The 27,502-nt window shown below is 45.0% G+C and overlaps 1 protein-coding gene across 9 annotated transcripts in view; it reads right to left on the minus strand.

Annotated features, from left to right (window-relative positions):
- Positions 1-1,081: 1,081 nt before the first annotated feature.
- CELF4 (CUGBP Elav-like family member 4) overlaps positions 1,082-27,502 on the minus strand; it is an 892,259-nt gene continuing 865,838 nt past the window's right edge. For 4 of the 9 annotated variants that reach the window (XM_084628820.1, XM_084628815.1, XM_084628814.1 and 1 more), the window contains exon 13: positions 1,082-2,538. The gene's annotated coding sequence lies outside the window, so the exon portion shown is untranslated. The other 5 variants (XM_084628818.1, XM_084628817.1, XM_084628819.1 and 2 more) reach the window with 3 other exon arrangements.

The following is a 27,502-nucleotide window of genomic DNA, read 5'->3' on the forward strand; positions in this document are numbered from 1 at the left end:
AGGGTGAAACTTGCCCAAGTCCACAGGCCGCTGGGAGAGCCAGGAAAAGAATGCAGATTTCCCGAGTCTCCGCCGTGCGCTCAGGCCAGCTGGTCTGCAGCTAGCATTAAAAATCATCCAAAAGCAGAGACGTGAGGGCTGCTCTGAGGAAAACCTGAGCCTCACTCCCAAAGCCTGGTAAGTTTCACACAGTTATCCCAAGGCAGCAAAAGGAGCAAAGTCCTGAGCTTTAGCCCCTGTACTCATCAGCATGAAAAAAACATAAGTGTGAATCAAACAACAGGCTTCAAATAGGAACTGCGATGACTCTAATTTGTATGTACCATTATTTGATGTTCTAACCTACCAGGTTTAAGGTAAACCACAGTGGAATATCAAGCAGACATTAAATGAAACCATGTCATTAATTCAATCCAACGAGATATGTTTTATATAACAAAGGGATTTGTTCTGATTCTCAAACAATGTATATTAATGAAAAAGTCGAAATAGATTCATTTTGTTCTCAGAGCAAACACATTGAGGAAAGCCATCAAGAAGTAAAGAACATGGCTTTTTTTTTTTTAAACTGTGCTTTATTTAGGGCTAAGCTGGAAAGCGTCATTCAATAATTACAGAAGATTACAAGGAGTTTTAGGGAATTGAGAGTGAAAGAGCAGTTGTATGGAACTGCAGCTGCATTACACATCTGTACCTCCTGGCTGTGGGCTCGTTTCTGCTGTCCTTACTCAGATGAAACACCCGCTGTCACCCAAAGGGAGTTTTGCCAGAGTAAGGGCAGTAAGATCCGACCCAATAAGGTGTTAAAAAAAGGCCAAGATAACAATCACATTATTTAAAAAGCAAACAAAAACCAACCCCAAATCAATTAAAACAAACTAAGATTTAAATGAAGAATCAGAAATAATCATCACACTCTTCTTAGTTCAACTAAAACGAATGAGAATGATGCAAATCAAGTCTGAATACAGTGGAAATAAATTATAATAAATATGATATACTTTAAAATATATGTGTTTTTAAATAATTCATTGTTTTTTCTGATTCAGTTTTTCAAAGCAATGTCTTATTTTTTAACTGCTCTAAAGTCATTTACCAAAGATAAATATCGTGCTTTCATTAAATAGTTTTCCTTGTTTTTTTTTCTCTATCATTACAATTAAAAGTCCTACAAAATATGCAAATTTATTTACAGAAAAACAGAGCCAGCATCTCTTTTTTTTAAACATCCCCCTGTTTTTCAAAATTCCTTGTAAACAGTTTCAGAAATTCTTCAAAGAGATTGTTTGTTTTTTTATGTTATTTTTTATTTTTATTTTTTTATATTATTTTTTCTTTTTTAAGATTAAGGTTCTAGGCTAACCCCTTGCCCTGAAGGTTTCTAGAGCAAATATGGAAGCTACTGAAGCAGAGGATGATGGGAATTTGCGGACAGCAGATCATGAAGACATGAAGCGTGTAGCTGGGTTTTGTTGTTCAAGTTAGAACGGCATCTGATAAAAAGACAGCTGTTTTGTTTCCCATTTGCGTTGTCTACAACAATCGAGTTTTGTTTGTTTATTTTTGTTAATAGCTGGAATGCTTGCAGTTAAAAAAGCTGCCAAAATAGCCATTTCTCTTCTTTTTCTCCTCGATAAATAACAGCATCCAACAGCAGTTGGCAGAGAGTAGGAATTTATGCTCAGTCTAAACTCTACAAAAATTACAATTCTACAACATCTTTGTTTTTAGCATTAACGCTAACTTCTATGTAGTTTTTTTTTTTTTGCTTTTTGTTGTCTAATTTTTTTTCTATGATATAGGTATTTTAAAGTTTTTTTCTTTTTTAAATTCTGTACAACTATTAGGATTTTAAATGGGGAGAGTTAGAAGCATTTACAAACCTTTTTTGTTTTTCACTATCAACCATCTTTCTTTTCTCTTTGCTATGCCTTTTTATTTATTTACTTTACTTTTTTTTTTTTGCTTTTCACAGACATCATCTCACCTGCTTTGAGCAGCGCAATTCTTACGTATTATACAGAAAACCATATGAAAGTTTCATAGACTCTAATTAATGTATAACCAAAGAACCTCCCAAAGTATCAAAGAACTATTATCTTGCCATTTTAAAAGCATTTAAGCATTTTTTTTTAATTTTTACATATTTCATATAATTGCTCTCAAAAACTGTTTTAGGAACAGCTCAGAGAAAAGCAAAGAACTTCCATATTTTACATACAGCTACAAGTCTGCGATAAAAAGTTTTGTCCTTTGGTCCCTATATAGCTAAGGAATGACAGATAAAGATGCTCAGTGACCGTTACCATGGGGTCAACATGGTAGCCGCATCCTTGGTGGCAAACAGGCACTCCTTTGTCCGTATCCAGGTTTGCATTTCCTGTTTGGAGAAAAGCCGCTGTGGTGATATCAATGTCTCTTCAGAAATCCTGGTTGATCTTGTTCCTGTTCTGATTTATTTATTAATTTTTGTTTGTTTCCAGCCCGTGTCCTTCGAAGTCAGCAGACGTGATACTTTTCTTGAAGAAATGTTACAGTCTAAACAATCAAAGAGAGAATAAGTCTGAAGTCTTCAGCTTGATTGATATTTGCTGATATGTCAAAGGTGTAATCCAACAGTTCCTGTTTTTTTAAAATATATATATATATATTTTTCTAAATGTGGCCCATTCAGCTGCTGCCCTAAAAAAATGAAGAAGATCATTGCAAATTAAACTAAAAAGGCAAAGTAAACAAATAAAAAAGGCCTTAAAAATAAAAATAAAAATCCTATTCTTTTGGGCCTAATCCTGCTTCCATTGAAAGTGAATGTGTTTTGCTCTCAGATTCAGTGGAAACAGGACTGAGCTCTTGCTCTGGAGTTTGTTTTTGAGGTATACTCCCACTAAAGTCAATGGAAAGATTCTCATGGACTTCACTGGGAACTGGCTCAGACCCAAAGTGAGCAAGGCAGTCAAGATCATGATAAAGAAAAATACAATTGCTCCTTCTGCATTTTTAATAATAATGATATATATCCATAGAAATATATATACTCACATCTATATATATGTACAGATATATACTTTGTAAAGTGGCACTTAAAAGAAAAAGCCAGATCACAATCTTGCTTGGTTGGACTTTCTAACGTGTGAAGTCTCTAGGAAAAATTGCTCTAAATTTTAACCGTGTGCTGTATATGATGATATATGGACTTCCCATGGAGAAACAGCTGTCATTAATGTATATTCCTTTGTGAATGTCAGAAAGTAACACTTTGAACAGGCAATTCATGGGAGGTAAAAGGAAAAATAATCAGTTGGAATGAACTTTTGAAAAAAATAGTAAAGCTAACATTTCTTAAATAAAAGTTATTTAAAAAAATTTAATCATGATCCGACTAGACTTGACATTTAAGTAGGATGCTTAATCATTACGGATTAGCTCTTATCTCTTTCTAGCAAGCAGGTTCTTCTTATACACTCGGTGATTTATTACATCAAGAAACTTAGAAACTGCAAAAGGTCCACTCTGGTGGAAAAGTGTCATGCGGAATATCAATCCATGCTGGCAGGTTTTTCACACTGTTGGTTCAACAAACAGCAAACCGTACACAGCAGTCTAAACAATTACAACACCAAAAATAATAAGAATAAGAGAATAAAAAAATAAAAAAACACTCGTCAAGGACCCTTTTTCAGTTGTAAACAAAAAGATGCATTTTGCTTTTTTATCAGGATTATTTTTTCCCCCTCAAAACAATCCCTCCCTTACCCCAAACAAATAATTTGTCAGGAGTGGCTGGAATGTGGAACCTTAGATTTAGGAATTCTTGAAAAGGCACACAAGAGGCCGCAGGCTTTTCTCTAAGTTGCTTTTTGGTTGGATAGCTATTGTTTTTACACGACTGTTACTATCATTACTTTTTTAAAAATTTTTGGAGAGTGATTTGAAATATCCGAAGGGAAAAAAAAAGGTGTCAATTGAAAAAGGCCCCCAATTCTCCGGAAAAAAAAAATAAAATCACAATATTTTTCAAGTGCAAAAAAATCAACCACGCGTTTTCTTTTTTCATTTTTTGGTAAAATATTTGTACAGTTATAACAATCCCATTTGCTAAAGAATTAGGAATCCATCTTTTTTTTTTTCCTTCTATGTGACATCTAAAGAAGCATAAAACGCTGACGAGAAATTAAACGACAAATAAAGAAACCACTGCAAGCACCAAACAAAACGAAAATGAGCACAGCAAAAAATCGTGGCAGCACAAAGTCAAAAAAGGCACATGTGATCATGACTGGCCAATCATCAACTGATACAACATCCAAGAAAAATACGGCACCTGCACGAAACTTGACGGCATGTCATGCAACCAATTCTTAGCTTGTTACATGACGCCATCATGTCACACTTTCAACTTCGAGTTGATTTGAACTTACGGACTGGGGGACTGTATTCTCCACTTTCATGTCATTACGTGAACTTTTTTCCTAGCTCAGCTCGAGACTGTGGTGGATTTGACTGGCTCTTGGTTGGTTTTGTTGGAATTTGATTGAATGACAAAAGAAGAAAAGATTTTTTTTATATATATATATATATTTATATATAGTGTGGAAAAAGGGAAAGGTGGGGGAAGAAGATATATATCAAAATAATAATAGAAATAATAATAATAAAAAAGTACCAAACAGCATCCGTCAAAAAGCTGTAGTGAAAATACTTGCGATTAAACGATAAAAACGAAAGAAGGAAAATGAAACGAAAGAAAGAGGGAAAAATAATGGAGGAGGCCTAGCAGGGGACAAAGACATATTACACACAGTTTATGTGGACACATGAACAACAGTGAACAGGAACAAAACATTATGCCGTGGCTGCTGAGGAGAGCATGCGCTGAATGGATGAGAGCACACACAGATCGGTTTGCGGCTGGAAAATACATTTGCTGCCAACCGCCGTGGTTTTGTTCAGACCGTCTTTCCCAGGGCCACCCCTCCCCGCAAACTCCCGGGAAGTGGCTCTTCAGTAAGGGGTTGATTCACAGCCCATTGGAGCCTTTCCGTTGACTTCAATGGGCTCTGGATCAGGTTCTCCGCTGCTCTGTTTGCAGCTGAAAAGCTAAAGGGCTGGTGGAGTAAAAGAAGAGGGACTGCTTTGGTTGTTGAGAAAAAGGAACTAGTGTCTGTCCCTTTAAGGGGTTGTATGATGAGAAGCTCAGAACAGCGGCACAGCTGGTGTGGTTATGTGAATTTACTCCCCCGTTGTTTTGATATGGCGTAAAAAACCCCCAAAATTCCACCTAAAGGCCTGATCCCACATCCTCCCTCAGGCAAAATGCCCCCTGGACTGCCCATATGCTCCTGACCCTGCAGTCCTTACCAGGCAAAACTGCCTTTAACTTGCTCTGGGAGTTTTGCCTGAATGAGCACTGCAAGGATCAAGTCCCTAAAAGTCACTGCACACAATGAAACATAAAGTAGCGGGCTTAACCAACAGCTAGAGGTACTGTACTTCAAGTGTTTGCTTCCTATCCCATAGGCGGGTTGATTTCTCACCAGCATGCCTAGTCCTGAAAAGTCACTGCACATTACTGAATTTCACTGCACATTCTTTTGTCACAAGGACATTGTCTTAGACTCTAGTTCTGAAGTCATGCAAGCAGGCCAGAAAGGATTCTTTCCATTGGCTTTTGCTCAAAGCCAAACTGTGTGTGCTGGCAAGGGGAAGGGTTTATGTTATCCAGAATAGAGATGGCCTTGAACAAAACCCAGGATCTGAACTCTGGATTTGGCTCCAGCAGCCAGACTCTGCTCTCTGTTACAGCAGGGTAAATCTGGAGTAACTGCACCGATTGCTGCTGTTACACTGGATTTACCTAGTCTGTGTCACTACCATCGGCAGACCAAAACCGCTGGATCTTGCACGTTCAAAATTTGAATCTGAACTTGTGTTTGGATGATGCCTGGTACAGAGGTGAATGTATGCACCCAGACAGGATTTTGGTTCAGCTCCGTTTCTGCTACAGAAAGAGAGGGCAGCGCTAGAATAAACCTCCCGTCAGTGCTGGTGCACGAGGCCTCGCCCTAAAGGGATTGTAGGATGGCTGCTGTATCTCACGCCCCACAGTCACCTTAAAAAGTCAGCACTAGTCACACCGGGCCAGCTTGTGAATTCTGATAGATGTGCAGCAGAAGAAAAAGCTGTAAGGAGCCACCATATCTCTTCGGGCTTGTGCCTGTGTTGTGAGAACCACCAGTAGGGGAGAGCAGGTACTGCAGGGTCAGGAGTGCTGAACTGAGTCTTAGATCTCCTTTTGCCCACCGAACATGCTGGACAGTGTGGCTAAGCTGGAGCAGAGGGGAAAGGCCGACCCAACGCATTTCCCACATGCAGCAGCAGGGGCTGGATTGGGACTCTGAGTAGCCGTTCAATTCCTGCTCTGCTCCTGGGATTGGCCTGCCCTCTTTGTAGGGCTACACTGCAAGATTACACCCTAGTCCAGCATGTTAGCTGAGAAGCTTCCCCTAATACACAGCGAGACCTGGTGGGTGAGGTAATATCTTTTATTGGCCCAGTTCCTGTTGGTGAAAGAGCCAAGCTTTCGAGCTTACACGGAGCGCTTCTTCAGGTCCGGGAAAGGTACTCGGCGGGCCCGACCTGAAGACAAGCTCTGTGTATGCTCAACAGCTTGTCTGGTTCACCAACAGAAGTTGAGCCAATAAAAGCTAGTACCTCTCCCATGTTGTCTCTCTAATAACCTGGGCCCAACATGACTACACCAACACTGCAAACTTCCCTAATGCATGGACTAGGCGGCGACTGTGTGTCAACTCTGGAATGGCAACCACAGTACCTCTGCCTTTAGATTAAAATTTCAGACATTGGGAATGTGACAACAAATATATATCTGTATACATATATATATATACACACATATGTATACACACACCTATACATATATAAATGATTAAAACTCACTGAAAACAAACAAATGCATTCAAATAAAAATCAACCAAATCTATTTCATAAGCAATTCACTTCTCTGGGAGCAGATAAAAGCTTTGGGTATGGCTAAGAGAGAAGCCGTCCCATTCATGAATAAAGATGTTAGGGTTATGAAGACAGGGCTACAGCCTGATACGGAAATGGGGCCGTTGGGACTTGTGAGACTTTGTTACAAAGTGAAAGGGAGTGCATGCCTTGCGTCCTTGGAGACTGGCTACAAGAAGTGATGGTGCAACGCATCTCTGAGAGCTAGAACGCCGAGCCGGAGTGTGCCTCTATGCAACAGGCTAAGGCCAACTATGCCCTGTAATTTCACACCGGCCAAGCCTCTACTGGGAAGTCTTTTACAGCAGTCCTTTGGCAATATTCTCATCGACCATTGAGACCCTAGTTACTGAGGATGTCTTTAATCAGGGCCCTGAGACGCAGCTGGAACGTGCATGATTACAGTGGTGACCCTAAAAACATTTCCAGCTCTCTTTGTTACGGCAGCTTCCCCCCGGTATTGCCAGGACTCTGCTGCTGGAGGGGACACACCACATTAAAGGCCCCTCTGGAAAACTTTCGAGGGTGGCCACTGTCTATGCTTTATTGCCTACAGCTGCACTATTAGGTGAAATTCACACCCATGTAGTGAGCCAGCACAAGACGGTGTGACAGCTATTCCAACCAGAGGCGGTATTGTTGAAGACTGCTTTGTATTATATGTAGGAATGTTGTGGGTTAGGGGTTTGAGTTCTACTCCATGAAGGAGTTACCACAGCTACTACCGGGAGGGGATTACTGCAGGCCCTGGGATTGTAAACAGCTCCAGCAATGTACCACCCCCTGGGCTGGTTTGCGGGTACTGGTGCAAACAGGTACCAGAGGCCAAGGAGACAAAGAAAGGGCTTTTGGTATAAAAGGTCCAACTTGACTGGAAAGAGGAGGCCTTCCTTTTGATACAACAAATGGCCCTTACCTTTGATCCTCGGGGGGGACCCAATGCTACAGGAGGGTTGGAAGGACTAGAACCTATCAGGGTTCCCATAGGAATGACGGGTGACTTCTGGTATGAGGGAGCAAGGAGCATTTAGACCCCTTTAGTTATTATTGCTTTACATGTTTCCTTGAATAAATATTCTGTGCGTTGGATGAGCTGGATGGGCCCTGGTACAGCACTGCCATTGGCCTTGGAGAGAAAGCAAAGAGCACGGGGTGAATGGCAGTCGCAGTATGCACTAGCCTAAACTCCCTGCTCAGGAGGGAGTGGCTGGCAGGTCCCTGCCCAGAGAGAGGTGATGGCTAGGGTAGGCTTGAGATCTGAGTGGGTGTTTCTGCAACGGACCGGTTTCCCACTGAAATGGTGCATGCCCTCTGCGCTGGAAGAATTTCACCTGGGCTGAGTGCTCACGCAGCCCACACGAAATGCCCCAAGTCCTGTCCCAGGATGCACGGGGCTCAGGGAGTGACCTCCGAAGGAGGCTCTTAAGCTGCATTCGTAGTTCCTGATAGTGAGGGGACGTCATTGTGGGTGTTATGTTCAACTCAGTGGGCGTTTTGCCTGAGAAAAGACTGCAGGATGTTAAAGTTGACTGAGGAATTCTCTTGTATCTGAACATCCCCCTCTCTTCACTCCCCGTCCTCGCTTTTTATGCAGATTCCTTTCAACCCAGTAGTAACACAAAAGCACGCTGCAGTTCTTACTCTCTGGGATGGTCAAGCACTTCCTAGCATTTTACTCCACGCAATGCACGTGGCTTTCTTGCCATGGCAGATTCATACCTGACTGGCTGTAGAATCAGGGCCCCACCGCCATGCCTGCTCTTAAGACTACGCCATCTCCTATGGACTGTTGTTAAATCCAGGTTTGTGACTTCCTCCCATTGGAGTCAAGGGCAAAACTCCCACTGACTTCAATGGAGGAGGATCGTTCTTGTCACTATTGAATATTTATGACTGAGATTGGGGCCCGATTGTGTTAGGCGCTGTACAAACAGAGAGGTAGACATGGGCCTTGCCCCGACAGTGTTTACCATCTCAGGAAGATCAGGCTTTACACTACCCTGCTCGCATGTTTTGTGTCACTCCCAGCGTGGGGGAGGGATTGCGACTCAGACACAGTTCCTGCTTGGGGCTGGTGCAGCTAAAGGGTTTCTCTGGCCCTCCCCTCACTCCTCTCATTTCATTGCTTTGTGCTTCCAGGGTCTTTCATAACGCTGCCCTTCCTTTCTTGTCTGCTCCTGTCCCTGCACCCAAGCTCTCACTTTTGCTCAGTCAGAGAGGCCAGCCATCTCCCTTTTGGTCATCGCCTCAGACAAACCTCTCTGCCTGCTTCTTTCGCACTGTCCCATCTGCAAGGGGCCCCTTCCCTGAAGTGACTCACAAGCGGCTTTCATCTCCTCTACCAAACGGACAACACCCCAGGGCTGCCACCACGCTATTGTTCTTTATTAGCGCTGGGCTCATCCCAAGCACTGCTGCTAAAACTTTTATACCACTCCGTACCATCCTGTCACCATCCAGCTAAACATCATACACCCAGCTATCATACACAGCCCCACTCAGACAGATAGGGCCCCAAGCCCCAATGCAATCCCATGGCTTTTGGAAAGGAGGGCTCTGTGTGTGTGTACGAGAGACAGAGGCATACATGCTACACACATAAAGATAATACATGCAACTATGGACTGCCCGGGAGGCATTAGCTATAAAATATTGTCCTGATGGGAAAAAAAAACAAACCAACCCAAGCTCTGGTGTGTTGCATGTTCAAGCAGGGGAGGGGGAAGAATTATATTTTCCCCTGCGTGACAGTTCTTTACAGCTGTTGGTCCTGGGGGCAGTCAATATTTGTTTTATTACACCCCAGAATCTCGCACTCTCCTGGCCTACCTCTACACTTGTTTTGTCTTTTCTCTGACTTCCTCTAGCAATTTTGCTCTCCTAGGCCGTTTCTTTCTGGTGCGGGTGCCCTATCTTTCCCCTCTCCCCCCCCCAGCTTGAACAGGTCAGCTGCGCTCTGCTCCCTGGCTCACCACTGAGGCATTGCATGCTTGACACGAGCCCGTGAAGGGCCATTGATGGTGTTGCACAGCTGGGGCCAGACGGCCAGAACAGGAGTGTCTGATTGGGGGTAGGCCAGTGTGGCGGAGGGTTCCCAATACCAGTGGTAGGTCCTGGCTCACTATTTCATGGCGCCTGGCCATTTCCACCAGACAGTAGTCGATGTTAGCGCCTCACCTTTTCTCGTGTGCGAGGTGAGAGCTTTATTAGTTAAAACCACAATAGTTGGTTTTTTTTTTGACATAAGATTCATTTTAACAAATAAAGGACAAGGATACAAAAAAGATGGGGTGTGTGTGTGTGTGTACATATATAAGTTATATACCTGTGTATGCACATGTATGTAAATTATATATGTACCCCCCCCATATGGCTACAGTCTACTATATATATTAGCGAGGGTCAGAAAAATTCCAATGAAACATTGTTTTCGTTGGCATTTGCTGATTTTGACGACCTTCACATGGAACACAGGCAGGATGCCATGCTGGATAGGCTGTTGGCGATCCCAGGCTTTCCAGGTCCACAGCTCCAGGGCAGCCCTCCATGCAGATTGCTTTGGTGTCAGGGACCTCAGGGCTTCCAGGCCAGCTGGGACTTGGGCAAGCTGGGAAGCAAGCTGCCTTGGGATTGGGCCAACCCAGGAAACAAACCAGCCTAGGAGTTGGGGAAGTGAGTGAGTCCCAGCTCCCAGCCTGGTTGTGGCAGGGGGCATATTTTGCTTTGAAACACCATCTTTTAGTATTTTCAAAACAACATATTGAGGGATTCCAGAGCTGCGAACATTTTCATCTTGTCTGAAAACAATTTCCAAAAACCGGAAAATTGTGTGGCACTGAAATTTTGTTTCCTGGCCAGCGCCATAGAGAGAGACAGACAATTACACAGATACAGCCACACATGACAGTTAATGCTAGCTCCAGTGCGCTAAGTCAGGTGATGAAAACCCAGCCCTCTGGAGTTCTAATGCCAGCGCTCTGTGTCCATGGGCAAGACAGTTGCCCTCTTTGCCTCAGTTTCCCTACTGATGAATTAAAGCTGCTGCTGCTAATATCTATAACGTCTTTCAGCCACAGAGCTCAAGTAACCCTACATCCCTTGTGGGGATGTTATGGGAGGTTTTTTTTAAGTTACTTACATTACATTTAGAGTTGGTAAAAAAAAATACCAACAACCACCCTTGGTCAACTTGTTTTGTTGGTGTGGGAGGGCATCACAGTCGGCTGCTTTGTTGGTGTGCGAGGGCATCACGGTCGGCTGCTTTGTTGGCGTGGGGAGGCATTTGGAAGAAGGGCTATGGCGAGGTAGGGCCTGAACCTGTCACCAGTACGGGGAGTAGAGAGGCCTCCTGAACCCAGAGCCAGGGCAGGCTGGAGAAGGCTGACTATGAGATACCTCAGCTGAGCTCCAGGCAGGCATGTCCAATGCATGAGTGTCGTGCCATGGGCGGGCACTTCCACCCCTGCTTTCCAGATGAACTTAGGACCCAAGTCACTCCCCTGTGGGATGGCCCAACAGTGGGCGTAACGTCCCATCCCTCAGCCAGCATTCCCCATCTCATGCAAAATCAGTCGGGTGTGGAAGGGACTGCGTGTAAACCCATGTTTCCTCACCCAAAGTTCCCCCAAGTGTCCCACAGTTGCTCCTTGCGCATGGCTCACAGAGACGGTCGCGATGGGAGGGCCTCAGTGCCAGCCTGTCAGCAGTGACCGTGCAGGCAAAAGGAAGTGCAGCGGGTGCACGGACTGCCTAGCGGCATGGCACGGTGAGGCACTGACTCGGCAGGCAAGGCTAGCAGCCAGTCAGCACGCGGCAGCTGGTGTCACCCAGCCGTAGTCACGTGGACTGGAACAGCTCCTAGTTTTGCAAAGTACCATATATCTCGAACTTCCGCCCGGGTAGCCTGGCAGGGACGGGTAGAAGGGGTCCTGCCTTTGGGTCTCATGGCAAACTGAGAGTTTGGTCCCAGGGCAACGCTTCCCTTCACGGCTGCTGAGTGCCAGGCAGGAGATGAAATGGAGACGCTGCTCTGCCGCACCTAAGATGGGTTCTTTATTACGCCGGGGCGTTAGACCAAGGCGGCATCGGGGAGTTCATTAGCTCCCAAGCACCACGACAAAATTTTAATTTAACAAAGCTGCATGTGCTTGAAAAGCAGTTCTAACTGGGGCACTGTACGTGCACCTCAGCACCTGCTCGCCATTTGTTTGTTCTGGGTTGACACGAATGCATCGAAATGCTGCACTTCCTGACACTTTAATAGTCTACCGTCGTTGGTAGAGGAGAGGCAGAGATGCCGTGCCCCAGCTTTACGGCGCTGAGGATTTCAAGGCACTGGCTACAGATCCGTTCACCGACCACAGGAACCCCGGCGAGGGATGTGTGGCCACAGGTGCGGTCCCTGGAGAAGCTGGGGCACCCTGGCTCTCGTCCGGTTACATGGAACACGATGGCCCAAAGCAGCTTGCCAGGTGTGAGCGGCGAAGTGATTTACACAAGGGGACCCCCATGCTCCAGGCTTGCAGGGGAGGAGCTCTCTGTGGCTCACACTGCTGAGGTAGTGGAAGGGACATGTGGACGTGTCATGGGTGTTGCTAGGGGGTCTATGCACGGTGTTGGATGTACAAGTCTACACTGAAGAGGAGCAGCAGGTTTGTCTGCGGCTCCTGCCCTAAACCTACACACCGGCTCCCGACCTTGCGCCTCTCCTCCAAACGCTCAAAGGCCTTTTGCTTGGGCTGTCTTTGCAGACTCGGGGCTTTGCGGGGCCTCTGCGCTGCGGCTGAGGGACAGTAGGTTGACTGCAGAGGAAAGGGACTGCATTGACTTCAAAGGAAGCAGGTATGGGACCAATCCTCTTCCCATGTGAATGTCAAAACTCCCACTGACTTCAACAGGGCACAAATGGACCCAATCCTGCTAGCGTTGAAGTCAGGGAACAGGAACAGGTCCATTAATAATCACCTTGGCTGCTTTGTGGGTGACACTTTGATCTTCACTCATCCACGACTCTCTGAGCAGGGAGCAATGGATTGTCATCTGAGTGACTTTGCCAAGATTGGCCAGTGGCAGGGCTAGACATGGAACATGTGATGCCTAATTACCTGCCCTAACTATCAGCCCATCCAGTACACGGAGACTCTCTTGTCTGTGAGAATCTTTCCCATGGCATGGGGATTTGCTAAGTACCCAAACCTGAGCTGTCCAGGGTTTGGTCAGCTAAGCAGCCCCCCATGAACCATCACAGAGCCAGGAATATGCTTCTGCTTGCAACACCCCATTACTGCGCCTGAGCGTTTATTTTTCTGCCTGCAGCTTCAATTTACCTCCAAGGGGCACAGTGCAATCAACTAAAAATATTTCCTGCTTCGTTTTAATTGCTCTAAGACTCAAAGGCACCTCCAGCGATGAGCAGTAAGGTGAAAATCAGTGCCCCAAATATTTCAAATTGATGAAAGCATGAGATGGCTCAATGAGCATTCACAGCCCTATTAATTATTAAACGGAATTCATTTTTGGGTTAAAAACACAAGAAAACAACCCCCCCAAAGCCTAACTCTGTGATGTGTCTGAAATGCAGTTGTTCAGCCATGAGGCTGTAACTCCAGTGTGGGCTTGAGAAAACTATAACAAGAATCCTTCATACTGCTGGATCACCTTCCATCCCACGGCTCTGTACAAATGCTCATAAATTAGGGCCTTATGCCAAACACACTTCCCTACGTGAATAACTTTACTGCTCCATCTCTGGTACTTATCTGCCCCCCAGGACCGTAGTCTCTGAAAGCCTCATAATCTTCGCTGTATTTGCCCTCACAAGCCCCCTGTGAGGTAGGGCTGTGCTACTATTCTGAGGCCCAGAGAAACTAGAGTCGTAAAGCTACATAGGCACCTAACACCCATTGAGTTCAATGGGCGTTAGGCACCTAAAGAGGATCTGGGCCTAATTCTGTACTCATCCCGTGAGCTGCGGACTATGTGTTTTCCCGAGGCTAGCCTTTCACACCCACTTTGCGTTGATGTAAATGACTGACAAGGAATCAGGTTCTATCTACCCATGAAGGCCGGTTACTGTGTTGCAGGAGAGGACTAGAGTCTCCATGATGATGCACTGGCCCTGCTGAGCAGATTTTTAGTGGCAAAGAGACCATTCATTTAATCCCTCTATCCAGGTCTTGGGATCTCTGTCTGGATTTCAGTCATGAGGATATGTCTCCACTGCATTGTTAGTTATGGGTATGGTGCCCGGTGACTGTCCCTCCAGCAAAGCCCTACACGCATTACTGTCTCCTCACTATTTCTGCTCTGCTCCATGTGTGTCTGGGGGCATAGCCCACGGTTTTTCGTGCTGAGTCGCTCTAGGCTTCTTTCCCAGTCAATGTTCTCAATTGTGAACGAACTTGTCCATCGAGTGGGGGGAACTGTGCGAAGGCATTGGAAGACTGAGTGATTCAGCTTGTGTTCTCACTGCAAAGTGGGTAGGGTCCACCCCGAGTGAAAACAGAGAGTGAGTTCTAACCCATATTTCCAGCCTGATAAACCAGCCAGAGTTTAAGGCATCTCTAACCTCAGGTCACAGGTTTTTCTGAGCGGACTGGAGGGGGTCTGGGCTAAAACCTGGCTAAGAGCCTGGGCTAACTCTGCAGTGAAGATGTAGCTTGCATCTTCGAACAGCCCTCTTCTGTCCATCCTAACCTGGAGGTTGTCTTTCTGAAATAAGGAAAAAGAAAAATGTCCTGTTCTCCCCTGGGGCCTGAGAAACAGCAGTCAGAGCGGCAGCCTGTGCCTCTCTGATGGATTCCGCCTCAGCTAAATGAAATTAAGATTTCAGCAAACAAGCCCCAATTCCACTGTACCAGGAGAACAAATGACAGCTGATAATTGCTAACTCCTTTTGCTCATTCTTTGCTCTGTTCACCCCATCAGTCTCTGCAGATTATATTTTCAGCTGCGTTTAATGAACGTCATTTATTAAACTAACACCGGGGTTCTGCTCTGGCCTCAGACAGATGGGCTTGCTAATATGAATCATTTTGGTCAATTGGATTATTCTGAGAGGGAATGGATCCCTGCCACTCTGTGGAACACAACACAAACAAACACGGATGGCTCGCCTCCGGTCGTGACCATACTCGGTTGGTACTCGTTCGGCGGCAGCATTCGAGATGGCATCATGGTGTTGCTATCGCTTCCTTTCTGCTACCGCAGGTAAAAATAATAAGAAAGGCACACAACTCATTTTATTCCTGATTGTTTAGACAGAGTAAAAGCCTGGCTCACCCTGGGGTTCGGCAGAGGGACATGCATCATCACCGTCTTTCACGTGCTTAACAGACGCACAGTCAACCAGATTAGTCTTTCACTACAAATAGCACTTATTCTAATGTGTAACAAAGCAATCAAAATAAATATCCCCCCTCCCATTCTCCTTCACATTGACCCCAGAGAAGACAGGCAAACTTACTTGGTGAGTGGCATTACTTCTCCCCCAACTCCTAGTCAAATTAATCGGGGAAGGCAAAGGGACATTGTTTACAACAGCTACATGCTGTAAAGGCGTACAGTGCTATTCTAATAAAAGGAAACAGATAAAATCCCTCTGAAATCTTCCACATGGAGATGCTCCCAGCCGCTGTTTCAGGATTTTAGTGCTAAGAACTTTTTAAACTTTAGAATAATGTGTTATGGTCAGGGATCTATCTATCTAAACACAAAGCCCAATTATAAAGAACAAACAAGCCAGTGGGGTTACATTACCAGTCTCCAGATCCATCAAAGGATGTATCATGACAGGCAACAAAGTATACTAATGCATAACCCTGTGTGACTTCAACTATCTGCATATAAACTGGTCAAAAGATGCAACAGGAAAAGGTTTAGAAATACACCAGGCCAGGTCATCAGCTGGTGTAAATCAGTACAGCTCCATTAAGGGCTGATTTATACTCATCAGTGATCTGGCCCAACATATACTGACACCTTCAGTGGTTGCTATTCAGAGCAGCTAATTCTAGAGCACATGGCTGGAGAGATTCTCCTCAGTTTAGTCCTCAGTAACACACAGGAGTTGGTTCAAGAAGTCATCACAGGGGAGCGCCTATGTAACAATGACCACAATATAATTAAGTTGAGCAGTCTTGAGCGAGGAAAGGTACCACATACAAGCGTGGTGTCACCAAAAAGGGGAAAATTAAAAAAAAAATCATGAGGACAAAGGCTCTAAAGGCAAACCAAAAGAAATTAAAATCCCTACATTTGACCACAGAACTGGAAGGGACCTCTTGGTCATAGTCTAGTTCCCTGTTATCGCAGGCATCCTCCATCATATAATAGGAACATAATCTGGCACTGAGGTTAGGAGGAAACTTTCTCTGTGGACAGATTATCTCATAACTGCCCACTGCAGGGTTTGGTGCCCCTTCCTCTGTCTTGTACTGGCCATTGTTGGAAACAGGCTACTAGACTACAGGAACAATTGGTCTATCTGGTACAGCAAACCCTATATTAAAGAACATCCTGATTACCATAAGAACAAACTGTTGTCCTGTGTTTTAAGAGTGAAGTCCCCTGTTTGGAATGTTACAGACATGTCAAGAATTTACTCCCCAAAAGCTAATTTCCAAAACATTTGAAGAAAAAGGGGGGAAGAAAGGCTTTTTTCCCCCTGCTTCCTTCCACCCCAATATACTATGAAACATCAACGTGTGACATGCCAGGAGGATGCACAGAGGAGAAAACAAAGAGCATGAAAAGCATATACTTATTTTATTTCACAGACAACTGTGAAATGCAAAGTTTAAACATGAGTAGAGTGCTTCCTCGGAGATGGAGAAAGAAAAAGTTTTATCCAGCAACTTGAGTTAAGTTTTAGCTGACTTATAGCCCAGGGTTTTCATGGGCTACAAAACAATCTGACCCACTCTGTTTGACAGTGCTTAAAAATCAGGAATATGCTAGTCTCTTTCTTTTGGGGGGAATCCAGCCTTTTAAAACAAGGTGGTTTTTTTTTTTTTTTTAACAGAATTCTACAGCCATCAGCTGATGACCTGAGCCAAAGCTCACTAAAATCAATGGCATGATGCCTGTTGGATTAACTGGGCTTTGACTCAGGCCTTAAAGCTCACAACAGTGATCACATTATTGCTGTAGTGATTTTAATAAGGGTGGGACAGCCTTGAAAAATGCAGTGCCTGAACTCACCATGGGAGAAGGTTGTTTTGTTTCTTTTTAAAATGAGTGATTCAAATATCATTTGTTTTTCATTGCTGGGGTAAAACACAGGGTAGCTGGTAAATGTCCATCACAACTTTGCCAGGCCTTGTGGCAATTTTATGTCGTGTGTGTGGCAGGGGCCTGGTTGGGAAGATCTCTAATTTTATTGGCTTGGTCCTATACTAGCAATAGGAGAGAAAAGCCCCAGCAATGATCAGGGAACCTGATTTCCAGTAATTGCCACCTGAGTGTCTAATCACAATCCTCAGAGCAGCTCCAGGGATGGCCAAGCACAGAGCTCACACTTCAGAAATGGGTCTCTCAGCTCTATTAAAAAAGTGTGTTTCACTTAATCGCAAGAATCCATTAGGATGTAAAAATGTCAATGCAGAGACGTTTTGGAAAGCCCATAGAATGGCCAGAACTCTGATGTTACATCCCAGTGAACTCTAGTAAGTAACTAAAATACCCTCTGGTGTAATTCAGAATTGAAATGATCACTGGGCCAAATTGGGCCTCAGCTGGTGTAAACTGGCGTAGCTCCATTGACTTCACCCCCCATTGACTTAGTGGAGCTGCCAATTTAGTCTAGCTGAGGAGATGGTCCCATTATCTAAATGGCTACTAACTTTCCAGGGAACGTGCACTCTGCTCTTATTCATTGTGCTTCTCAGTTGGGAACTACTTAATGGCAGCCATTGTAGTTTCCCCCCTCTTGTTTGCTGTTCGATCCAATCTTACAGGAGGGTTGGGTGAAGCTCAGCTGAGTGGAAGAATGGAATAATTTGAAATAAAAGATACCTTTTCCCCAACTCTAGTTATGGGGCAGGAGGAAAGATATTGGGGAGGCCTTGCTCACACTTGAAGCCTTCAGTTCTGTGCTACAGCTGAATCAAACCATTCAGAGCCTGGAGGGTTGAGATTCACTTGTATCCCGTCAACGTTACCATCCTCATGAATAATTCAAATACTCAATTATTGCATTTGCTATACCACTGGAAGCCACCCATGCGAATGAGAAACTGGTCTAGTGCAGCTGATTGTGTGTGCCGCCCAAAACCGTAAGGGCATCAGTCGAAGGTGCTCACAGTCATGGAGGCTTCGCTGCATCACCTTATTAAGATTCTTGCCGGTTCCCGGAGCAGAGTAAATTTCATGGAGTGTGTTACCCTCCTTTCTTTTATACCTACTTTTTAAGCACTAGCAACTACAGCCCTGCAGCGGGACTGGGACCCATGGGTCTTGCAGGACCCCTGCAGCGGGACCGGGTAAAACATACGTTGTTGCACGTAGGATTGGGTGGGCAAAAAAAACCCCAAACCAGACCATGGTAATTTGCAGGAAAACATGAACTGTCTCGTCAGTTTGTCATAAATTGAATTTCAGCGATGTAAAGCAGCTATTTTTAATACTTAAATGTAAGCAAGGGATAGAAAGATTTAATGTCTATTATAACAAGAGTTAAATAATTTTTTACATGATTTAAGCAAGATTTGTGGTAAAGTTGTGTCTGAATTCTGTTTATATATATCATATATTAACCAACTGTGGTATTTTTTTAGTAGCGGGGGGAGGGGGAAATCTGTCTGTCGTGCGGGATTGGGATTGCTGATTTTTGCAGCTGACAGAGGGATAAAAATACAAGAAACAATGCGGAAGCAGGTGGGACGGGGACAGAATTAAAAAAAAAAAGTTGCACGCAGGGCTCTCCTAGCAACCACCACATCCTGTTTCGCGGTATGGCTCTGCAGTAACTCTGAAGAACTTTCTGACGGCCATAATAAGATCTGGCCACTTTCAGCCTACCAAAACATGCTGTAGAATTGACCGGAGTGATGTAAGTCATGAGTGGACCTGGAATCCTTTAAATGTTGACTTTATTATGGTTTCAGGTTGTCCACATTACTGCCCTTGCTAACTCACTGTTCTTTAGGACCAGCACACAGTGCCCTGACCTTGGCATGTGTTGTCAATATCAAACTTCAGTGGACAAAAAGAATGTCTGCGATGGAGATACTGTTATATTTCTGGAACCAGCAGAGAAGGAGATAGACATACAGCTGTCTGCTTTGGTGGATTTATTGTTCTGGCTGCAACACTAACATGAAAGTGAGGCTTTGCACTGGGGAAGGGCTCAAACTTTTAAAGGGACAGGACATCGTATTCCTACACCTTACTTTAAAAAACTTTCCAAACACACATACATTATCGTTTACATGGCTAACATGGAACACTGTATAACCCAACTAAAAGTTGCAGATGGACTACCGTAGACTCTTAAATTGCAAGGTATTAGTCTGCCCTGGAATAGCAACTCACTAACTAAAACAGTTTTTAATTTCAGGCACACAACTGATTTTCTCACTCTCTTGGGCTAAATATGGTGATGATGGTGCAGCAGTGTCATGAACAACAGGAACAGTTGGTGGCAAGAAATCAACTGGTTCTAGTATAGAAACAACTGGATCTGATACCAAAGTTTCTTCCACAAACTCATCAAAATTAGGAGTTGTAATAGAAGGAGGCTCAATTGGAGGAACAGAAAGTCCTACTGGAACATCCCCAGAGTTCAGTACTAGTTGAGGCTGCAACTAGTCCATATGTTATTTCCAGAAAATACCATTGGATAGTTTTACCATGAGTGAAATGGGTCTTGTTCATTTCACAAGTTCTCCAGGTACCCAGTTCACTCCACAACCATAGCTGTGAGTCCACACTAAGTCTCCATCTTGAAAAGAACAATGACGAGTCTTGTGTCGATGATCAATTTGCATAGCTTGGGATTTGGCTACCCTGTGAGGCAACATCAGGATGTAGAAGGTTTCAACAGGTCCGCAAAGACTGCTTCAAGAAAAGAGTTGCAGGTGACTCCTGGATGGAAGCATGTGGTATGTTTGTGTAGACAAGCAAGAAATTGTCCAATTAGAATAGACTTGTTAGCTTTTAAGGCATGCTTAAGTGTTTGTACAAAGCATTCCACTAGTCTGTTTGCAGCAGGATGGTAAGGAGCTGAGCATATGTGCTGAATTCCATTTGAAACTAGGACCCTCTGAAATTCTTCAGAACACAGTTGAGGTCCATTGTCACTCACCAACCGTAACAGTAAACCAAACTGGCTCAACAAGGTCCGAAGATGTCCAATAGTAGCTGTAGTAGAAGTCATTCTGAAAACTGGCCATTTTGACTATGACCAAAACCATATAACCTTCCAAAGGTCCAGCAAAGTCCATGTGAATATGTGTCTAAGGAGACTGAGACCACAACCATGAGCTGGGCCATGATCATGCTGAATTTGCTGACACATAACATAGCACCCCACCTTCCTCTCAGTCTCTTTGTCAATCTCCAGCTACCAGACATGACTCTGGGCTATGGACTTCATTGCTATAATGCCAAGATGACCTCAGTGAAGAGCTTCCAAAACCTGAGATTGAAGTGATTTCAAAATGATCACTCACATTCCCCATAAGATGCAGCAGTGATTCACAGATAATTCATGTTGACATGATATGAACTGTGTAAACTAAGGATTTTTTTGATCCAACACTGTGCCCCAGGGATTGGCAACCTTTGGCATGCGGCCCGTCAGGGACATCTGCTGGTGGGCTGGGACGGTTTGTTTACCTGCAGTGTCTGCAGGTTTTGCTGATCGCGGCTCCCACTGGCCATGGTTCGCTGCTCCAGGCCAACCGGGGGCTGCGGGAAGCAGCGGCCAGCATATCTCTCGGGCCCATGCCGCTTCCCGCAGCCCCCATTGGCCTGGAGCGGCGAACCGGGGCCAGCAGGAGCCGCGATCGGCCGAACCTGTGGATGCTGCAGGTAAACAAACCATCCTGGCCCGCCAGCGGATTTCCTTGACGGGCCGCATGTCAAAGGTCGCCAATCCCTGCTGTACCCTGTAGTACCACCCCCTTCACAAGAGAAAGTACGTCATACATAGTGGTTTCTTTGTTGATGTCCGTACTAGTGATGGGTGACCTACCCATCAAATTGAGATAGAACACTTTGTGTGAAGTTTCTTTGGGTCAACGAGAACTTTGGCATGGTCAGCATGACAGCCCATTGGCATTCCCATGCTGAATCCTTTTACAGAACTGAAGAGTATAGGAATGAGCTGAAAACAGTGGTGCCCATTGTTGCATACGAGCATCAGCTAACGATGGAATTCCAAAAATTCCAAAATTGAAAGTAATGGATGATGCTCCATTAGCAAGGTAAAATAAATAGGTATGCAACTTCCAAATTCTGAAGCTCATGCTGAGACAGCTTCTTGCTCTATTTGGGCATAGTTCTTCTCTGGAATAGTGAGTGTTCATGATGTAAAGGCAACAGATTTCTCCATGTCATTAGGAAAAATGTAGGAAAGAATCACACCCACTCCATATGGTGAAGCACCGCAAGCCAATTCCAATGGCAGAGAAGCATCACAATGCGTAAGAACTTCAGCTGATGTCAACAGGTTTTTGGCTTTCTTAAAATGTACACTCACACTATTCAGCAGGGCTGGATTTACACCTTACACAGCAACTTTAGCACTCCCCCCGCCTACACCTGATCTTTGTGTTTTCTGTAAAAAATGAACACTTTTAACCCACTTTTAACTTTTAGGTGCCCCTAGGCATGTGCCTACTGTGCCTAATTGGAAATCCAGCCCTGCTCTTCAGTCCATTTCCATTTTTTCTTTGCTTGTACGAGTTCATGTAAAGGTGCCAATACCATCACCAGATTAGGCAGAAAATCACCATAGTAGTTAAGTAGTCCTAAGAACAAATGTATCTGGTGATGGCACTTAAAGAACAGCCTTCTCTTTCTCCGATGATTTCCTTAAACCCATGGCATCCACTACATGTCCAAGGTGTTCAGCTAAAGGTTTGAAAAATGTCACATTTGTCTGAGGTACTCTCAGTCTATGGTCTTCCAAATCCTGCAAGACAGACTCCAAATTTTGAAGATGATCCTCTTGATCATTCCCTTTAACAAGAACTCAATTCAGTCCCTTCAGAATCTCACCCATGACTTTCTGGAACATGGCAGGTGCTGATGTGATACTGAAAGGCAATATGTTGTAACTAAATAAGCCTTTTCGTCTGTTGATTGCGAGATATTTGTGAGATCCTGAATCCATCTCCATTTGTAGGTATGCATTGAGCAAATCCAATTTACTGAAACACTGTCCATGGTTAAGAATAGCAAACAAATCTTCAGGGCGAGGTAGTGGATACTGATCTGCACATAAAATTGGATTCAATGTCACTTTGAAATCTCCACAATTTTGGATTGACCCATCCTTGATCTCTGGTACAATGGGTATAGCCCACTCACTGTGTGAACCCAGTGACAAGACTCTGAAGTTCACTAAGAGGTCCAAAGCAGCTTCCACCAGAGGCTGCAGAGCATCAACGGCAGAGTTGTGCCTTCAGGGAGGAGTATAAAGATATTGCTCAGGCATGCAGGAGTGAAATCAGGAAGGCCAAATCACACCTGGAGTTGCAGCTAGCAAGAGATGTTAAGAGTAACAAGAAGGGTTTCTTCAGGTATGTTAGCAACAAGAAAGTCAAGGAAAGTGTGGGCCCCTTACTGAATGAGGGAGGCAACCTAGTGACAGAGGATGTGGAAAAAGCTAATGTACTCAATGCTTTTTTTGCCTCTGTCTTCATGAACAAGGTCAGCTCCCAGACTACTGCACTGGGCAGCACAGCCTGGAGAGAAGGTGACCAGCCCTCTGTGGAGAAAGAAGTGGTTCGGGACTATTAAGAAAAGCTGGATGGGCAGAAGTCCATGGGGGCAGATGCATGCATCCGAGAGTGCTAAAGGAGTTGGCGAATGTGATTGCAGAGCCATTGGCCATTATCTTTGAAAACTCATGGTGATCAGGGGAGGTCCCGGATGACTGGAAAAAGGCTCATGTAGTGCCCATCTTTAAAAAAGGGAAGGAGGAGGATCCGGGGAACTACAGGCCAGTCAGCCTCACCTCAGTCCCTGGAAAAATCATGGAGCAGGTCCTCAAGGAATCAATTCTGAAGCACTTAGAGGAGAGGAAAGTGATCGGGAACAGTCAGCATGGATTCACCAAGGACAAGACATGCCTGACTAATCTAATTGTGGATGAGGGGAAAGCAGTGAACGTGTTATTCCTTGACTTTAGCAAAGCTTCTGATACAGTCTCCCACAGTGTTCTTGCCAGCAAGTTAAAGAAGTATGGGCTGGATGAAAGGACTATAAGGTGGATAGAAAGCTGGCTAGATCGTTGGGCTCAACAGGTAGTGATCAATGGCTCCATGTCTAGTTGGCAGCCAGTATCAAGCGGAGTGCCCCAAGGGTCAGTCCTGGGGCCAGTTTTGTTCAATATCTTCATTAATGATCTGGAGGATGGCGGGGACTGCACCCTCAGCAAGTTTGCAGATGACCCTAAACTGGGAGGAGTGGTAGATATGCTGGAGGGTAGGGATAGGATACAGAGGGACCTAGACAAATTAGAGGATTGGGCCAAAAGAAATCTGATGAGGTTCAACAAGGACAAGTGACAGGTTTCAGAGTAGCAGCCGTGTTAGTCTGTATTCGCAAAAAGAAAAGGAGGACTTGTGGCACCTTAGAGACTAACCAATTTATTAGAGCATAAGCTTTCGTGAGCTACAGCTCACTTCCTCAGATGCATATCGTGGAAACTGCAGCAGGCTTTATATATACACAGAGAATATGAAACAATACCTCCTCCCACCCCACTGTCCTGCTGGTAATAGCTTATCTAAAGTGATTTCCAGCACAAATCCAGGTTTTCTCACCCTCCACCCCCCCACACAAATTCACTCTCCTGCTGGTGATAGCCCATCCAAAGTGACAACTCTTTACACAATGTGCATGACAATCAAGCTGGGCTATTTCCTGCATAAATCCAGGTTCTCACATCCCCCCACCCCCATACACACAGAAACTCACTCTCCTGCTGGTAATAGCTCATCCAAACTGACCACTCTTCAAGTTAAAATCCAAGTTAAACCAGAACATCTGGGGGGGGGGGGTAGGAAAAAACAAGAGGAAACAGGCTACCTTGCATAATGACTTAGCCACTCCAAGTCTCTATTTAAGCCTAAATTAATAGTATCCAATTTGCAAATGAATTCCAATTCAGCAGTTTCTCGCTGGAGTCTGGATTTGAAGTTTTTTTGTTTTAAGATAGCGACCTTCATGTCTGTGATCGCGTGACCAGAGAGATTGAAGTGTTCTCCGACTGGTTTATGAATGTTACAATTCTTGACATCTGATTTGTGTCCATTTATTCTTTTACGTAGAGACTGTCCAGTTTGACCAATGTACATGGCAGAGGGGCATTGCTGGCACATGATGGCATATATCACATTGGTGGATGTGCAGGTGAACGAGCCTCTGATAGTGTGGCTGATGTTATTAGGCCCTGTGATGGTGTCCCCTGAATAGATATGTGGGCACAGTTGGCAACGGGCTTTGTTGCAAGGATAAGTTCCTGGGTTAGTGGTTCTGTTGTGTGGTATGTGGTTGTTGGTGAGTATTTGCTTCAGGTTGCGGGGCTGTCTGTAGGCAAGGACTGGCCTGTCTCCCAAGATTTGTGAGAGTGTTGGGTCATCCTTTAGGATAGGTTGTAGATCCTTAATAATGCGTTGGAGGGGTTTTAGTTGGGGGCTGAAGGTGACGGCTAGTGGCGTTCTGTTATTTTCTTTGTTAGGCCTGTCCTGTAGTAGGTAACTTCTGGGAACTCTTCTGGCTCTATCAATCTGTTTCTTTACTTCTGCAGGTGGGTATTGTAGTTGTAAGAAAGCTTGACAGAGATCTTGTAGGTGTTTGTCTCTGTCTGAGGGGTTGGAGCAAATGCGGTTGTATCGCAGAGCTTGGCTGTAGACGATGGATCGTGTGGTGTGGTCAGGGTGAAAGCTGGAGGCATGCAGGTAGGAATAGCGGTCAGTAGGTTTCCGGTATAGGGTGGTGTTTATGTGACCATTGTTTATTAGCACTGTAGTGTCCAGGAAGTGGATCTCTTGTGTGGACTGGACCAGGCTGAGGTTGGTGGTGGGATGGAAATTGTTGAAATCATGGTGGAATTCCTCAAGGGCTTCTTTTCCATGGGTCCAGATGATGAAGATGTCATCAATATAGCGCAAGTAGAGTAGGGGCTTTAGGGGACGAGAGCTGAGGAAGCGTTGTTCTAAATCAGCCATAAAAATGTTGGCATACTGTGGGGCCATGCGGGTACCCATAGCAGTGCCGCTGATCTGAAGGTATACATTGTCCCCAAATGTGAAGTAGTTATGGGTAAGGACAAAGTCACAAAGTTCAGCCACCAGGTTAGCCGTGACATTATCGGGGATAGTGTTCTTGACGGCTTGTAGTCCATCTTTGTGTGGAATGTTGGTGTAGAGGGCTTCTACATCCATAGTGGCCAGGATGGTGTTATCAGGAAGATCACCGATGGATTGTAGTTTCCTCAGGAAGTCAGTGGTGTCTCGAAGGTAGCTGGGAGTGCTGGTAGCGTAGGGCCTGAGGAGGGAGTCTACATAGCCAGACAATCCTGCTGTCAGGGTGCCAATGCCTGAGATGATGGGGCGCCCAGGATTTCCAGGTTTATGGATCTTGGGTAGTAGATAGAATATCCCAGGTCGGGGTTCCAGGGGTGTGTCTGTGCGGATTTGATCTTGTGCTTTTTCAGGAAGTTTCTTGAGCAAATGCTGTAGTTGCTTTTGGTAACTCTCAGTGGGATCAGAGGGTAATGGCTTGTAGAAACTCGTGTTGGAGAGCTGCCGAGCAGCCTCTTGTTCATATTCCGACCTATTCATGACGACAACAGCACCTCCTTTGTCAGCCTTTTTGATTATGATGTCAGAGTTGTTTCTGAGGCTGTGGATGGCATTGCGTTCCGCATGGCTGAGGTTATGGGGCAAGTGATGCTGCTTTTCCACAATTTCAGCCCGTGCACGTCGGCGGAAGCACTCTATGTAGAAGTCCAGTCTGCTGTTTCGACCTTCAGGAGGAGTCCACCTAGAATCCCTCTTTCTGTAGTGTTGGTAGGGAGACCTCTGTGGATTAGTATGCTGTTCAGAGGTATTTTGGAAATATTCCTTGAGTCGGAGACGTCGAAAATAGGATTCTAGGTCACCACAGAACTGTATCATGTTCGTGGGGGTGGAGGGGCAGAAGGAGAGGCCCCGAGATAGAACAGCTGCTTCTGCTGGGCTGAGAGTATAGTTGGATAGGTTAACAATATTGCTAGGTGGGTTGAGGGAACCATTGCTGTGGCCCCTTGTAGCATGTAGTAGTTTAGAAAGTTTAGTGTCCTTTTTCTTTTGTAGAGAAGCAAAATGTGCGTTGTAAATGGCTTGTCTAGGACAAGTGCAGAGTCCTGCACTTAGGATGGAAGAATCCCATGTACCACTACGGACTAGGGACCGAATGGCTAGGCAGCAGTTCTGCAGAAAAGGACCTAGGGGTTACAATGGACGAGAAGCTGGATATGAGTCAACAGTGTTCCCTTGTTGCCAAGAAGGCTAACGGCATATTGGGCTACATTAGTAGGAGCATTGCCAGCAGATCAAGGGAAGTGACTATTCCCCTCTATTTGGCACTGGTGAGGCCACACCTGGAGTGCTGTGTCCAGTTTTGGTCCCCGCACTACAAGAAGGATGTGGAAAAATTGGAAAGCATCCAGCGGAGGGCAACAAAAATGATTAGGGGACTGGAACACATGACTTATGAGGAGAGGCTGAGGGAACTGGGATTGTTTAGTCTGCGGAAGAGAAGAATGAGGAGGGATTTGATTGCTGCTTTCAGCTACCTGAAAGGGGGTTCAGAAGAGGATGGATCTAGACTGTTCTCAGTGGTAACAGATGACAGAACAAGGAGTAATGGTCTCAAGTTGCAGTGGGGGTGGTTTAGGTTGGATATTAGGAAAAACTTTCACTATGAGGGTGGTGAAGCACTGGAATGTGTTACCTAGGGAGGTGGTGGAATCTCCTTCCTTTGAGGTTTTTAAGGTCAGGCTTGACAAAGCCCTGGCTGGGATGATTTAGTTGGGGATTTGTTCTGCTTTGAGCAGGGGGTTGGACTAGATGACCTCCTGAGGTCCCTTCCAACTCTGATATTCTATTAATCTTCAATACTTTGGCTGGCTGTCAGAGAACAGTAAGTTTCATTGAAATATTGCTCATCTGTTCATGTCCTTTGGTGCGCCTGTACAGTATTTCCTGAAGATTTGGCAGTGCTTTCGCGATCGTCTTGATCTCGGCCCAATTCACCT

Source organism: Lepidochelys olivacea (genome assembly GCF_965140295.1).
Source record: "Lepidochelys olivacea isolate rLepOli2 genome assembly, chromosome: 5".
NCBI classification, from domain to species: domain Eukaryota; kingdom Metazoa; phylum Chordata; order Testudines; family Cheloniidae; genus Lepidochelys; species Lepidochelys olivacea.